General features: G+C 45.0%; 1 pseudogene; it reads right to left on the bottom strand.

Moving 5' to 3' along the window:
* Positions 1-17,500, bottom strand: part of LOC116364981 (protein kinase C beta type-like) — a 55,738-nt pseudogene that overhangs the window by 34,523 nt on the left and 3,715 nt on the right.

The raw sequence follows: 17,500 nt of genomic DNA, 5'->3' as shown, positions 1-17,500 counted from the left end.
CACACAAACACACACACAACCTAACACAAACACCCTGACACACAAACACACACCCTGACACACAAACACACACCCTGACACACATAAACACACACAAACACACACCCTGACACACAAACACCCTGACACACAAACACACACACAACCTAACACAAACACCCTGACACACAAACACACACCCTGACACACAAACACACACCCTGACACACAAACACACACCCTGACACACATAAACACACACAAACACACACCCTGACACACAAACACACACCCTGACACACATAAACACACACAAACACACACCCTGACACACAAACACACACCCTGACACACAAACACACACCCTGACACACATAAACACACACAAACACACACCCTGACACACATAAACACACACAAACACACACCCTGACACACATAAACACACACAAACACACACCCTGACACACAAACACACACCCTGACACACATAAACACACACAAACACACACCCTGACACACAAACACCCTGACACACAAACACACACACAACCTAACACAAACACCCTGACACACAAACACACACCCTGACACACAAACACACACCCTGACACACATAAACAAACAAACACACACCCTGACACACAAACACCCTGACACACAAACACACACAAACACACACCCTGACACACAAACACACACCCTGACACACAAACACACACAAACACACACCCTGACACACATAAACACACACAAACACCCTGACACACAAACACACACAAACACACACCCTGACACACAAACACACACTCTGACACACATAAACACACACAAACACCCTGACACATAAACACACACAAACACACACCCTGACACACAAACATACACACACCTCAAACTTCTGCCGTAGCTCCTCGTTGCCCTCCTCGCCCTCAGGAGGCACTGGGACGTTGAAGTACTCTCCTTCCTCCTGAGATAACAACTTAAACCTGGAGAGGAGAGAGAGGAGGGAGAGGGAGAGGGAGGGAGAGGGAGAGGGAGAGGGAGAGGGAGAGGGAGAGGGAGGGTGAGGAGAGGAGAGGAGAGGAGAGGAGAGGAGAGGAGAGGAGAGGGTGAGGGGAGGGGAGAGGAGGATAGGAGAGGGTGAGGAGAGGAGAGGGAGAGGGTGAGGAGAGGAGAGGGAGAGGGAGAGGGAGAGGGAGAGGGAGAGGGAGAGGGTGAGGAGAGGAGAGGAGAGGGAGAGGGTGAGGAGAGGAGAGAGAGGAGAGGGAGAGGGTGAGGAGAGAGGAGGGGGAGAGGGTGAGGAGAGGAGAGAGAGGAGAGGGAGAGGGTGAGGAGAGGGAGGAGAGGAGAGGGTGAGGAGAGGGAGAGGGTGAGGAGAGGGAGAGGGAGAGATTCAAATTAGAGAGAGAGAGAGAGTGCTTCTACACCTGCATTGCTTGCTGTTTGGGGTTTTAGGCTGGGTTTCTGTACAGCACTTTGAGATATCAGCTGATGTACGAAGGGCTATATAAATAAATTTGATTTGATTTGATTTGAAATTAGAGAGAGGAGAAATATGAACAGTACAGGACTAACTAGACTACAGTACTAGACTAACTAGACTACAGTACTAGACTACAGTACTAGACTACAGTACTAGACTAACTAGACTACAGTACGGTTAGAAACAGATGTCACAGTAACATCAACAGCAGACTCACTAGACTACAGTACTAGACTAACTAGACTAACTAGACTACAGTACTAGACTAACTAGACTAACTAGACTACAGTACGGTTAGAAACAGATGTCACAGTAACATCAACAGCAGACTAACTAGACTACAGTACTAGACTACAGTACTAGACTAACTAGACTAACTAGACTACAGTACTAGACTAACTAGACTAACTAGACTACAGTACGGTTAGAAACAGATGTCACAGTAACATCAACAGCAGACTCACTAGACTACAGTACTAGACTAACTAGACTAACTAGACTACAGTACTAGACTAACTAGACTCACTAGACTACAGTACTAGACTAACTAGACTCAGACTACAGTACTAGACTAACTAGACTAACTAGACTCACTAGACTACAGTACTAGACTAACTAGACTAACTAGACTCACTAGACTACAGTACTAGACTACTAGACTACAGTACTAGACTAACTAGACTACAGTACTAGACTAACTAGACTAACTAGACTACAGTACTAGACTAACTAGACTACAGTAACATCAACATCAGACTAACTAGACTACCGTACAAGACTAACTAGACTACAGTACTAGACTAACTAGACTACAGTACTAGACTAACTAGACTCACTAGACTACAGTACTAGACTACAGTACTAGACTACAGTACTAGACTACAGTACTAGACTAACTAGACTACAGTACTAGACTACAGTACTAGACTACAGTACTAGACTAACTAGACTACAGTACTAGACTACAGTACTAGACTACAGTAACATCAACATCAGACTAACTAGACTACAGTAACATCAAATCAGACTAACTAGACTACAGTACTAGACTAACTAGACTACAGTACTAGACTAACTAGACTACAGTACTAGACTAACTAGACTCACTAGACTACAGTACTAGACTAACTAGACTACAGTACTAGACTAACTAGACTACAGTACTAGACTAACTAGACTACAGTACTAGACTAACTAGACTCACTAGACTACAGTCTAGACTAACTAGACTACAGTACTAGACTAACTAGACTACAGTACTAGACTAACTAGACTCACTAGGACTACAGTACTAGACTAACTAGACTACAGCTACTAGACTAACTAGACTACAGTACTAGACTAACTAGACTACAGTACTAGACTACAGTACTTAGACTAACTAGACTACAGTACTAGACTAACTAGACTACAGTACTAGACTACAGTACTAGACTAACTAGACTACAGTAACTAGACTAACTAGACTAACTAGACTACAGTACTAGACTAACTAGACTACAGTAACTAGACTACAGTACAGACTACAGTACTAGACTACAGTACTAGACTAACTAGACTACAGTACTAGACTAACTAGACTACAGTACTAGACTACAGTACTAGACTAACTAGAATACAGTACTAGACTAACTAGACTACAGTACTAGGACTAACTAGACTAGAGTACTAGACTAACTAGACTAACTAGGATACAGTACTAGACTAAACTAGACTACAGTACTAGACTAACTAGACTACAGTACTAGACTAACTAGACTACAGCTACAAATCTAAACTAGACTACAGTACTAGACTAACTAGACTACAGTACTAGACTACAGTACTAGACTAACTAGACTACAGTACTAGACTACATTAGATACAGTACCAGACTACAGTACTAGACTACAGTACTAGACTACAGTCCCAGACTAACTAGACTTACAGTACTAGACTAATTAGACTACAGTACTAGACTAACTAGACTCACTAGACTACAGTACTAGACTAACTAGCTCACTAGACTAACTACACTACAGTACTAGACTAACTAGACTACAGTACTAGGACTAACTAGACTACAGTACCAGACTAACTAGACTACAGTACTAGACTAACTTAGACTACAGTACTAGACTACAGTACTAGACTAACTAGACTACAGTACTAGACTACATTACTAGACTACAGTACTAGACTACAGTACTAGACTACAGTACCAGACTAACTAGACTACAGTACTAGACTACAGTACTAGACTATAGTACTAGACTACAGTACCAGACTACAGTACTAGACTACAGTACCAGACTACAGTACCATACTACAGTACTAGACTACCAGTACTAGACTACAGTACTAGACTACAGTACCAGACTACAGTACTAGACTACAGTACCATATTACAGTACTAGACTACAGTACTAGACTACAGTACTAGGACTACAGTACTAGACTACAGTACCAGACTACAGTACTAGACTACAGTACTAGACTACAGTACTTAGACTACAGTACCAGACTAACTAGACTACAGTACTAGACTACAGTACTAGACTATAGTACTAGACTACAGTACCAGACTACAGTACTAGACTACAGTACTAGACTACAGTACCAGACTAACTAGACTACAGTACTAGACTACAGTACTAGACTAACTAGACTAAGACTAGACTACCGTAACCGACTAACTAGACTACAGTACTAGACTACAGTACTAGACTACAGTACCAGACTAACTAGACTACAGTACTAGACTACAGTACTAGACTACAGTACCAGACTACAGTACCAGACTACCAGTAACGTAGACTACAGTACTAGACTACAGTACTAGACTACAGTACGAGACTACAGTACTAGACTAACTCGACTACAGGGTTGAACAGGTAACAGCAGAGCTAACACTACACCATACTGATGCAGAGACCATCTTCCTATCATTACTCATTATTTCCTCCTCTTCCTGTTATTACTTGTTGTCTCTCTCTTGTGGTTTGTGTTGGTTGTGTCCTGGTGAGTCTTCCCACTGCAGAAGGCAGAGGCTTTGTACCGCAGCACAGATGGGAGTAGGAAACATACACAATCTGATATTTAATGGCATTTTCTCCTGCTCCACCTCAAACGCTGGCATCTCATTAAAAACTCTCCACATGGTTGTGTCAGCAAAAATAGAGAGTGAGAGAGTGTGAGAGACAGAGACAGACAGAGAGAGAGAGAGAGAGACAATGAAAGATAGGACCTTCCTCCTTCTCCTCCTCCTCCTCCTACTCCCTACATTCTACCTCTCTCCTCTCTTCCTCCTCCTCGTCCCTACATCCTTACCTCTCCCCTCCTCCTCCCTACATCCTTACCTCTCTCCTCTCTTCCTCCTCCTCGTCCCTACATCCTTACCTCTCCCCTCCTCCTCCCTACATCCTTACCTCTCTCCTCTCTTCCTCCTCCACTCCCTCCCTCCCTCCCTCCCTCCACCTTTCCCTCTGTCTACCCCTCCCTCCCTCTACCCCTCCCTCTCTTCCCTCCCTCCCTCCACCTTTCCTTCCCTCCTCCTCTACCCCTCCCCCCTCCCTCCTTCTACCCCTCCCTCCCCTCCCACTACCCCTCCCCTCCCTCTACCCCTCCCCCTCTTCCCTCCTTCACCTTTCCTTCCCTCCTCCCTCTACCCCTCCCTCCTTCTACCCCTCCCTCCCCTCCCACTACCCCTCCCTCCCTCTACCCCTCCCCCTCTCCCTCCTTCCACCTTCCTTCCCTCCTCCCTCTACCCCTCCTCCTTCTACCCCTCCCCTCCCTCCCACTACCCCTCCCTCTACCCCTTCCCCCTCCCTCCCTCCACCTTTCCCTCTGTCTACCCCCCTCTACCCCCTCCCTCCTCCCTCTACCCTCCCCCCTCCCTCCCTCCCACACCCCTCCCTCCCTCTACCCCTCCCCTCCTTCCACCTTTCCTTCCCTCCTCCCTCTACCCTCCCTCCTTCTACCCTCCCTCCCTCTACCCCTCTCCCCTCCCTCCTTCTACCCCTCCACCTACCTCTCCTCTCCATCTCACCATCCGTCCACTCCTTGTTTCTGGAGTTCTGAGATGCCGAAGGACAGCGCTCCCATGAAGTCGTTCCTGCTGGTCATATCCCAGTCCCAGATCTCCACCGACAGACGACGGTCCTATCAGAATCTTTCAGGGGACTATAGACCAGGGAGGAGAGGGGGGAGAGAGGGAGAGGGGGATGGGAAGGGAGGAGAGGAGAGGGAGGAGAGGGGGAGGGAGGGAGGTGGGGAGGGGGAGGGAGGGAGGTGGGGAAGGGGGGGGGAGGGGAGGGGGAGGGAGGTGGGGAGGGGAAGGGAGGAGAGGGGGAGGGAGGGAGAGGGGGAAGGGAGGAGAGGGGGAGGGAGGAGGGAGGGGAAGAGGAAGGGAAGGGAGGAGGGAGGGAGGGAGGGAGGGAGGGAGGGAGGGAGGGAGGGAGGGAGGGAGGGAGGGAGGGAGGGGAGGGAGGGAGGGAGGGAGGGAGGGGAGGGAGAAGGAAAGGGGGAGGGAGGGAGGGGAGAGAAGGAGAGGGAGGGAGGAGAGGGAGGAGAAGGGTAGTGAGGAGAAGGGGAGGGAGGAAGTAGAGAGAGGAGAGAGAGAGTGGTGAGGGAGGATAAGGGTAGTGAGGAGAAGTGGAGGGAGGAAGTAGAGAGAGGAGAGAGAGAGTGGTGAGGGAGGGAGGATAAGGGTAGTGAGGAGAAGGGGAGGGAGGGAGAAGGAGAAGGAGAAGAGGAGGAAAAAGGAGAAGGGGAGGGAGGGAGGGAGGGAGTAGAGAACACTCATTAAGTCATCTTCCAGTCTTTTAGTTTAGAACTGTCTCTCGGAAGTGGAAGATCTTGTGTTGTAAAAGATATCCTCAATGTGAAGGTTTCATTCCTCTTTAACAAAGATAGTGTACAGTTCAGAAGCCTCTTTAACAAAGATAGTGTAACATTCAGATGCCCCTTTAACAAAGATAGTGTAACATTCAGAAGCCTCTTCAACAAAGATAGTGTAAAGTTCAGAAGCCCCTTTAACAAAGATAGTGTAAAGTTCAGAAGCCTCTTTAACAAAGATAGTGTAAAACGTAGTGTCAACTGAACATACAATTTGAAAGTTTCGTTCCAGGTAGGGTTGAGGTTTCCCTTGATGGTCTTGGTCTTCTGCTTGGTGTCACTCTTGGGGTCGGGGATGAGTTTGAGCTTCACGTAGGGGTCAGACAGACCGTTTGGATCCATGGGCACCAGGTTACAGGCTTCATGGACTGGAGAGGAGAGGAGAGGAGAGGAGAGGAGAGGAGAGGAGAGGAGAGGAGAGGAGAGGAGAGGAGAGGAGAGGAGAGGAGAGGAGAGGAGAGGAGAGGAGAGGAGAGGAGAGGAGAGGAGAGGAGAGGAGAGGAGAGGAGAGGAGAGGAGAGGGGAAGAGAGAGGAAAGAAGGAGGGAGAGAGACAATAGGTTAGGAGCCTCCTGGACTAGAGAGATTAGCTTAATCAGGTGTATTAGGAGCAAAAACCCTGCACAGCCAGGAGGGTTGACCAGACCTGATGTAAGGAGGTCAGCGTTCCCCAGACCTGATGTAACGAGGTCAGGGTTCACCAGACCTGATGTGAGGAGCTCAGGGTTCACCAGACCTGATGTAAAGAGGTCAGGGTTCACCAGACCTGATGTAAGGAGGTCAGGGTTCACCAGACCTGATGTAAGGAGGTCAGGGTTCACCAGACCTGATGTAAGGAGGTCAGGGTTCACCAGACCTGATTAAGGAGGTCAGGGTTCACCAGATCTGATGTAAGGAGGTCAGGGTTCACCAGACCTGATGTAAGGAGGTCAGGGTTCACCAGACCAGCATGTGACAGATATAATTAGTTTGATTTAATTTGACCATTAATTGATTATTTATGGTAGAAGCTGTTGGTCTGAGAGCTCAGTGGTGCAATGTTTTGAGGATTTCAGGGCCCGGTGCCAAATTCGTTCAGCCTCCTGAGGTGGAAGAGGCGCTGCCGTTCCCTCTTCACGACTGTCTGGGTTTGTGTGGACCTTATTTAACTAGGCCTCTTTAGTAGTCCGTCATTGTAAATAAGAATTTGTTCTTATCTGACCTAGTGTCTGGCCATGGGGACTGAGCACGCACCCCTGAGGGGCCCCCAGGTTTAGGATAAGCATGGCAGATGTGTTGTTGCCTACACTCACCACCTGGGGGCGGCCCGTCAGGAAGTCCAGGTTCCAGTTGCAGAGGGAGGTTTTTCGTCCCAGGGTCTTTAGCTTAGTGATGAGCTTTGAGGGCACTATGGTGTTGAACGCTGAGCTGTAGTCAATGTACAGCATTCTCACATAGGGCTTCCTTTTGTCCAGGTGGGAAAGGGCAGTGTGGAGTGCAATAGAGATTGCATATTCTGTGGATCTGTTAGGGCGCGGTATGCAAATTGGAGTGGGTCTAGGGTTTCTGGGATAATGATGTAACAGATTGCATCATCTGTGAATCTGTATGCAAATTGGATCTAGGATTTCTGGGATGATTTTGGAGGTGATGTCAAAACTAGCCTTGACAGGTGACAGGTGTGAGGTGCTGCGGGACGGTAGACACACGGGGCTGTAGACATTTAGACGGGTTTCCTTGGAGTTCTTGGGTACAGGGTGACAGGTGTGAGGTGCTGCGGGACGGTAGACACACGGGGCTGTAGACATTTAGACGGGTTACCTTGGAGCTCTTGGGTACAGGGTGACAGGTGTGAGGTGCTGCGGGACGGTAGACACACGGGGCTGTAGACATTTAGACGGGTTACCTTGGAGTTCTTGGGTACAGGGTGACAGGTGTGAGGTGCTGCGGGACGGTAGACACACGGGGCTATAGACATTTAGACGGGTTACCTTGGAGCTCTTGGGTACAGGGTGACAATGGTGGTCAGCTTGACACATGTTGGGATGACAGACGGAGACAGGGAACAGACTGTCTGTGAAGACACTTGTCAGACAGACAGACAGACAGACAGACAGACAGACAGACAGACAGACAGACAGACAGACAGACAGACAGGCAGATAGACAGGCAGACAGACAGAGACAGACAGACAGACAGACAGACAGACAGACAGACAGACAGACAGACAGACAGACAGACAGACAGACAGACAGACAGACAGACACAGAGACACACACACAGAGGAGGAGAAAGCACTTATGTTAGCATTAGCAGCTATTTGTGAATAGTGAATGTTGATCATGTGTCAGTGTGTGTGTGTGTGTGTGTGTGTGTGTGTACGTGTGTATGTCAGTGTGTGTGTGTCAGTGTGTGTGTGTGTGTCAGTGTGTGTGTGTGTGTGTGTGTGTCTGTGTCAGTGTGTGTGTGTGTGTGTGTATGTCAGTGTGTGTGTGTGTGTGTGTGTCAGTGTGTGTGTGTGTGTGTGTATGTGTGTGTGTGTGTATGTCAGTGTGTGTGTGTGTGTGTCAGTGTGTGTGTCAGTGTGTGTGTGTGTGTGTGTGTGTGTGTCAGTGTGTGTGTGTGTGTGTATGTCAGTGTGTGTGTGTGTGTGTGTGTATGTCAGTGTGTGTGTGTGTGTCAGTGTGTGTGTGTGTGTCAGTGTGTGTGTCAGTGTGTGTGTCAGTGTGTGTGTCAGTGTGTGTGTGTGTGTGTATGTCAGTGTGTGTGTGTGTGTGTGTGTATGTCAGTGTGTGTGTGTGTGTGTCAGTGTGTGTGTGTGTGTGTGTCAGTGTGTGTGTCAGTGTATGTGTGTGTGTGTCAGTGTATGTGTGTGTGTCAGTGTGTGTGTCAGTGTGTGTGTCAGTGTGTGTGTGTGTGTGTGTGTGTGTGTCAGTGTGTGTGTGTGTGTGTGTGTCAGTGTGTGTGTGTGTGTGTGTGTGTGTGTCAGTGTGTGTGTGTGTGTGTGTGTGTGTGTCAGTGTGTGTGTGTGTGTGTGTGTGTGTGTGTGTGTGTGTGTGTGTGTCTGTGTGTGTGTGTGTGTGTGTGTCAGTGTGTTTCTAACGTGTACCACAGACTCAACACTAAATGGACCACCATCACACACACACACAAACACACACAAAACCACAGCTAAATTGGACCAAAATCATGAAGATGCCTTGCACCACCAGATGCATTATGGGACTAGATATGTCTGAGTTACCTACAACTGACCATCTACATCACCACACTGCATTATGGGTATAGATGTTACCTACAACTGACCATCTACATCACCACACTGCATTATGGGTATAGATGTTACCTACAACTGACCATCTACATCACCACACTGCATTATGGGTCTAGATGTTACCTACAACTGACCATCTACATCACCACACTGCATTATGGGTCTAGATGTTACTGTGTTACCTACAACTGACCATCTACATCACCACACTGCATTATGGGTCTAGATGTTAACTACAACTGACCATCTACATCACCACACTGCATTATGGGTCTAGATGTTACCTACAACTGACCATCTACATCACCACACTGCATTATGGGTCTAGATGTTAACTACAACTGACCATCTACATCACCACACTGCATTATGGGTCTAGATGTTAACTACAACTGACCATCTACATCACCACACTGCATTATGGGTCTAGATGTTACCTACAACTGACCATCTACATCACCACACTGCATTATGGGTCTAGATGTTACCTACAACTGACCATCTACATCACCACACTGCATTATGGGTCTAGATGTTACCTACAACTGACCATCTACATCACCACACTGCATTATGGGTCTAGATGTTACTGTGTTACCTACAACTGACCATCTACATCACCACACTGCATTATGGGTCTAGATGTTACCTACAACTGACCATCTACATCACCACACTGCATTATGGGTCTAGATGTTAACTACAACTGACCATCTACATCACCACACTGCATTATGGGTCTAGATGTTAACTACAACTGACCATCTACATCACCACACTGCATTATGGGTCTAGATGTTACCTACAACTGACCATCTACATCACCACACTGCATTATGGGTCTAGATGTTACCTACAACTGACCATCTACATCACCACACTGCATTATGGGTCTAGATGTTACCTACAACTGACCATCTACATCACCACACTGCATTATGGGTCTAGATGTTACTGTGTTACCTACAACTGACCATCTACATCACCACACTGCATTATGGGTCTAGATGTTACCTACAACTGACCATCTACATCACCAAACTGCATTATGGGTCTAGATGTTAACTACAACTGACCATCTACATCACCACACTGCATTATGGGTCTAGATGTTAACTACAACTGACCATCTACATCACCACACTGCATTATGGGTCTAGATGTTACTGTGTTACCTACAACTGACCATCTACATCACCACACTGCATTATGGGTCTAGATGTTACCTACAACTGACCATCTACATCACCACACTGCATTATGGGTCTAGATGTTACTGTGTTACCTACAACTGACCATCTACATCACCACACTGCATTATGGGTCTAGATGTTACCTACAACTGACCATCTACATCACCAAACTGCATTATGGGTCTAGATGTTAACTACAACTGACCATCTACATCACCACACTGCATTATGGGTCTAGATGTTAACTACAACTGACCATCTACATCACCACACTGCATTATGGGTCTAGATGTTACTGTGTTACCTACAACTGACCATCTACATCACCACACTGCATTATGGGTCTAGATGTTACCTACAACTGACCATCTATATCACCACACTGCATTATGGGTCTAGATGTTACCTACAACTGACCATCTACATCACCACACTGCATTATGGGTCTAGATGTTAACTACAACTGACCATCTACATCACCACACTGCATTATGTGTCTAGATGTTAACTACAACTGACCATCTACATCACCACACTGCATTATGGGTCTAGATGTTACTGTGTTACCTACAACTGACCATCTACATCACCACACTGCATTATGGGTCTAGATGTTACCAATCGACATCCACATCAAAATGAGTCCCAGACGGCACCCTTTTCCCTACATAAGGCAACTGGGGATGTATTCATTAGTGCACACCGTAGCTAAATGTTTTTGCAACATAAACAATCGATTGTTAAAAGTGCAGGTAATCCATCCCAGTTTGGGTCCAGTGTTTTTTGTCAGTTATAGGTGTCAAATGAATATGACCGCGGTTCTTTATCCAACAGAAAGAGATGTATCCTAGCGGACATTCTAACAGGCAGCGTTACTACAGGTGTCAGATCTTCATTTGATCGCCCTGTTTGCAGGAGATCCGGAGGACATTTTAAACATGTAGTTGTGTGGAATATTAAAAAGGCGTCTGAAGTGTGGAATTTCACACTTGAGTTTCCCCCTGTATCAACCACCTACAAAAATGTTTTAAATTATATTCAATCCACATAATAATTCCCTTTTCTTTTTGCTGCAGGATTATTTTCCTTGCTGTAGCAAACTGGCTCAAATTAAGCTCCTGCATCTGTACTTGTTCTACTGTGTTAAAACAAGCTGATGATGGTACAACACTGCCCCCATGTGGACAGAACAGTCATTTCTACATTCAAGTTTTAATGTCAAATGCACAAGTACAGTGAAACGCTTTTCTTTCAATCTCAAAACTCAACAAATAATGTTTGTTTCCAACATCAGGGCTGTTTTCCTTAATGAAGAAGTTACACCCACTTTGTGTTTTGTTTCCTTGCCACGATACTAGCAAGCATTGAGATACTGGAGATGAATGAGTGTTATTATTGATTATTATTATTTACAGGGACACTGAAGAGTCAACATCATAAACCCAAAACCCTGGATAGAGGGGCTCAGTGAATGTGGAGGTGAATGTGATCAGGTGGGTCAGTGTGTCACTGACAGAGGAACACTGATTCACCATCATCCCAAACCCTAAACCCTGGATAGAGGGGCTCAGTGAATGTGGAGGTGAATATGATCAGGTGGGTCAGTGTGTCACTGACAGAGGAACACTGATTCACCATCATCCCAAACCCTAAACCCTGGATAGAGGGGCTCAGTGAATGTGGAGGTGAATGTGATCAGGTGGGTCAGTGTGTCACTGACAGAGGAACACTGATTCACCATCATCCCAAACCCTAAACCCTGGATAGAGGGGCTCAGTGAATGTGGAGGTGAATGTGGTCAGGTGGGTCAGTGTGTCAGAGGAGGCTCTATAGAAGGACAGAGTGCCGGCTGGCCAGTCCAGATACACTCCTACTCTGTGGGAGCTGGAGGAGGGGACGTCTATGGTAGTGGGATTATTATTGTGACAGGCAATGTAACGGTTGTCAGTGCAGAACAGACTCCAGGACTTGTCATTGTATCCAAGACAACTAGCAAGTATTGAGATACTGGAGATGAAAGGAGATGATTTTGGACTTCAGAAAACAGCAGTGGGAGCACTCCCCACATCGACGGAACAGCAGAGGGAGCACTCCCCACATCGACGGAACAGCAGAGGGAGCACTCCCCACATCGACGGAACAGCAGAGGAAGCACTCCCCACATCGACGGAACAGCAGAGGGAGCACTCCCCACATCGACGGAACAGCAGAGGGAGCACTCCCCACATCGACGGGACAGCAGAGGGAGCACTCCCCACATCGACGGGACAGCAGAGGGAGCACTCCCCACATCGACGGGACAGCAGAGGGAGCACTCCCCACATCGCCGGGACAGCAGAGGGAGCACTCCCCACATCGACGGAACAGCAGAGGGAGCACTCCCCACATCGACGGGACAGCAGAGGGAGCACTCCCCACATCGACGGGACAGCAGAGGGAGCACTCCCCACATCGACGGGACAGCAGAGGGAGCACTCCCCACATCGACGGGACAGCAGAGGGAGCACTCCCCACATCGACGGGACAGCAGAGGGAGCACTCCCCACATCGACGGGACAGCAGAGGGAGCACTCCCCACATCGACGGGACAGCAGAGGGAGCACTCCCCACATCGACGGGACAGCAGTGGAGAAGGTGGAAAGCTTCAAGTTCCTCGGCGTACACATCACTGACAAGCTGGAATGGTTCACCCACACAGACAGTGTGGTGAAGAAGGCGCAACAGAGCCTCTTCAACCTCAGGAGACTGAAGAAATTGGGCTTGGCACCTAAAACCCTCACAAACTTTTACAGATGCACAATTGAGAGCATCCTGTCGGGCTGTACCACAGCCTGGTATGGCAACTGCACCGCCCTCAACCACAAGGCTCTCCGGAGGGTAGTGAGGTCTGCACAACGCATCATCGGGGGAAAACTACCTGCCTTCCAGGACCCCTACACCACCCGATGTCACAGGAAGGCCAGAAAGATCATCAAGGACAACAATCACCCGAGCCACTGCCTGTTCATCATCCAGAAGGCGAGGTCAGTACAGGTGCATCAAAGCTGGGACCGAGAGACTGAAAAACAGCTTCTATCTCAAGGCCATCAGACTGTTGAATGTGCACATACCCTACATTACTCATCTCATATGTATATACTGTCCTCTATACCATCTACTGCATCTTGCCTATGCCGCTCTGTACCATCACTCATTCATATATCTTTATGTACATATTCTTTATCCCCTTACACTTGTGTCTATAAGGTAGTAGTTTTGGTATTGTTAGTTAGATTACTTGTTGGTTATTACTGCATTGTCGGAACTAGAAGCACAAGCATTTCGCTACACTCGTCTTAACATCTGCTAACTATGTGTATGTGACAAATAACATTTGATTTGATCACTAGCACATAGAGGTTGCTGCCTATATACACAGACTTGAATTCACTGGCCACTTTAATAATGTAATAAGATAATGTTTACATACCCTACATTACTCATCTCATATGTATATACTGTATTCTACACTATTCTACTGTATCTTAGTCTATGCATTACTCATCTCATATGTACATACTGTATTCTATACTATTCTACTGTATCTTAGTCTATGCATTACTCATCTCATATGTATATACTGTATTCTATACTATTCTACTGTATCTTAGTCTATGCATTACTCATCTCATATGTATATACTGTATTCTATACTATTCTACTGTATCTTAGTCTATGCATTACTCATCTCATATGTATATACTGTATTCTATACTATTCTACTGTATCTTAGTCTATGTATTACTCATCTCATATGTAGATACTGTATTCTATACTATTCTACTCTATCTTAGTCTATGCATTACTCATCTCATATGTAGATACTGTATTCTGTACTATTCTACTGTATCTTAGTCTATGCATTACTCATCTCATATGTATATACTGTATTCTGTACTATTCTACTGTACCTTAGTCTATGCATTACTCATCTCATATGTAGATACTGTATTCTATACTATTCTACTGTACCTTAGTCTATGCATTACTCATCTCATATGTAGATACTGTATTCTATACTATTCTACTGTATCTTAGTCTATGCATTACTCATCTCATATGTATATACTGTATTCTATTCTACTGTATCTTAGTCTATGTATTACTCATCTCATATGTATATACTGTATTCTATACTATTCTACTGTATCTTAGTCTATGCATTACTCATCTCATATCTATATACTGTATTCTATTCTACTGTATCTTAGTCTATACATTACTCATCTCATATGTATATACTGTATTCTATTCTACTGTATCTTAGTCTATGTATTACTCATCTCATATGTAGATACTGTATTCTATACTATTCTACTGTATCTTAGTCTATGTATTACTCATCTCATATGTATATACTGTATTCTATACTATTCTACTGTATCTTAGTCTATGCATTACTCATCTCATATGTAGATACTGTATTCTATACTATTCTACTGTACCTTAGACTATGCATTACTCATCTCATATGTAGATACTGTATTCTATACTATTCTACTGTATCTTAGTCTATGCATTACTCATCTCATATGTACATACTGTATTCTATTCTACTGTATCTTAGTCTATGCATTACTCATCTCATATGTAGATACTGTATTCTATACTATTCTACTGTACCTTAGTCTATGCATTACTCATCTCATATGTATATACTGTATTCTATACTATTCTACTGTATCTTAGTCTATGTATTACTCATCTCATATGTAGATACTGTATTCTATACTATTCTACTCTATCTTAGTCTATGCATTACTCATCTCATATGTAGATACTGTATTCTGTACTATTCTACTGTATCTTAGTCTATGCATTACTCATCTCATATGTATATACTGTATTCTATTCTACTGTATCTTAGTCTATGCATTACTCATCTCATATGTAGATACTGTATTCTATACTATTCTACTGTATCTTAGTCTATGCATTACTCATCTCATATGTACATACTGTATTCTATTCTACTGTATCTTAGTCTATGCATTACTCATCTCATATGTAGATACTGTATTCTATACTATTCTACTGTACCTTAGTCTATGCATTACTCATCTCATATGTATATACTGTATTCTATACTATTCTACTGTATCTTAGTCTATGTATTACTCATCTCATATGTATATACTGTATTCTATACTATTCTACTGTATCTTAGTCTATGCATTACTCATCTCATATGTATATACTGTATTCTATTCTACTGTATCTTAGTCTATGCATTACTCATCTCATATGTATATACTGTATTCTATTCTACTGTATCTTAGTCTATGTATTACTCATCTCATTACTATTCCATCTATTTATATATTCTAAATTCCATTCCTTTACTTAGATTTGTGGTTATTGTTGTGAAATTGTTAGATATTACTGCACTGTCGGAGTTAGAAACACAAGCATTTCGCTACACTCACATTAACATCTGCTAACCATGTGACCAATAACATCTTAGTCTGACCTGCAGTGTTCTATTTCCACCACTAGATGGAGACACACTACACACTCTGATGATCTGATCCAAAAGCAGCATTCTCAGGTTAGGGCCCTGCTCAACACAGCTACCTTCCATCCTTCCCTGTTCAAACACCTTTACCATCCTTCCCTCCTTCACTATTCAAACACTTTCACCATCCTTCCTTCCCTGTTCAAACACCTTCACCATCCTTCCTTCACTATTCAAACACCTTCACCATCCTTCCTTCACTATTCAAACACCTTTACCATCCTTCCTTCCCTCCTTCACTATTCAAACACCTTCACCATCCTCCTTCACTATTCAAACACCTTCACCATCCTTCCTTCCCTCCTTCACTATTCAAACACCTTTACCATCCTCCTTCACTATTCAAACACCTTCACCATCCTTCCTTCCCTCCTTCACTATTCAAACACCTTTACCATCCTCCTTCACTATTCAAACACCTTCACCATCCTTCCTTCCCTCCTTCACTATTCAAACACCTTCACCATCCTCCTTCACTATTCAAACACCTTCACCATCCTCCTTCACTATTCAAACACCTTCACCATCCTTCCTTCACTATTCAAACACCTTCACCATCCTTCCTTCCCTCCTTCACTATTCAAACACCTTCACCATCCTCCTTCACTATTCAAACACCTTCACCATCCTTCCTTCCCTCCTTCACTATTCAAACACCTTCACCATCCTCCTTCACTATTCAAACACCTTCACCATCCTCCTTCACTATTCAAACACCTTCACCATCCTCCTTCACTATTCAAACACCTTCACCATCCTTCCTTCACTATTCAAACACCTTTACCATCCTTCCTTCCTTCCCTGTTCAAACACCTTCACCATCCATCCTTCCTTCCTTCACTATTCAAACACCTTCACCATCCTTCCTTCACTATTCAAACACCTTTACCATCCTTCCTTCCTTCCCTGTTCAAACACCTTCACCATCCATCCTTCCTTCCTTCACTATTCAAACACCTTCACCATCCATCCTTCCTTCCTTCCATCCTTCCCTGTTCAAACACCTTCACCATCCTTCCTTCCAGTTATTATGAGAAACAAGGTCTGGTCCAATAGAAACAAGGCCTTCATCTCCATGTGACCGTCTGGTCCAATAGAAACAAGGCCTTCATCTCCATGTGACCGTCTGGTCCAATAGAAACAAGGCCTTCATCTCCATCT

The sequence above is a fragment of the Oncorhynchus kisutch genome, unplaced genomic scaffold (assembly GCF_002021735.2).
Source record: "Oncorhynchus kisutch isolate 150728-3 unplaced genomic scaffold, Okis_V2 scaffold1142, whole genome shotgun sequence".
NCBI classification, from domain to species: domain Eukaryota; kingdom Metazoa; phylum Chordata; class Actinopteri; order Salmoniformes; family Salmonidae; genus Oncorhynchus; species Oncorhynchus kisutch.
Note: the sequence above shows the minus strand (reverse complement) of the source record. Positions and strands in the feature narration are given on the sequence as shown.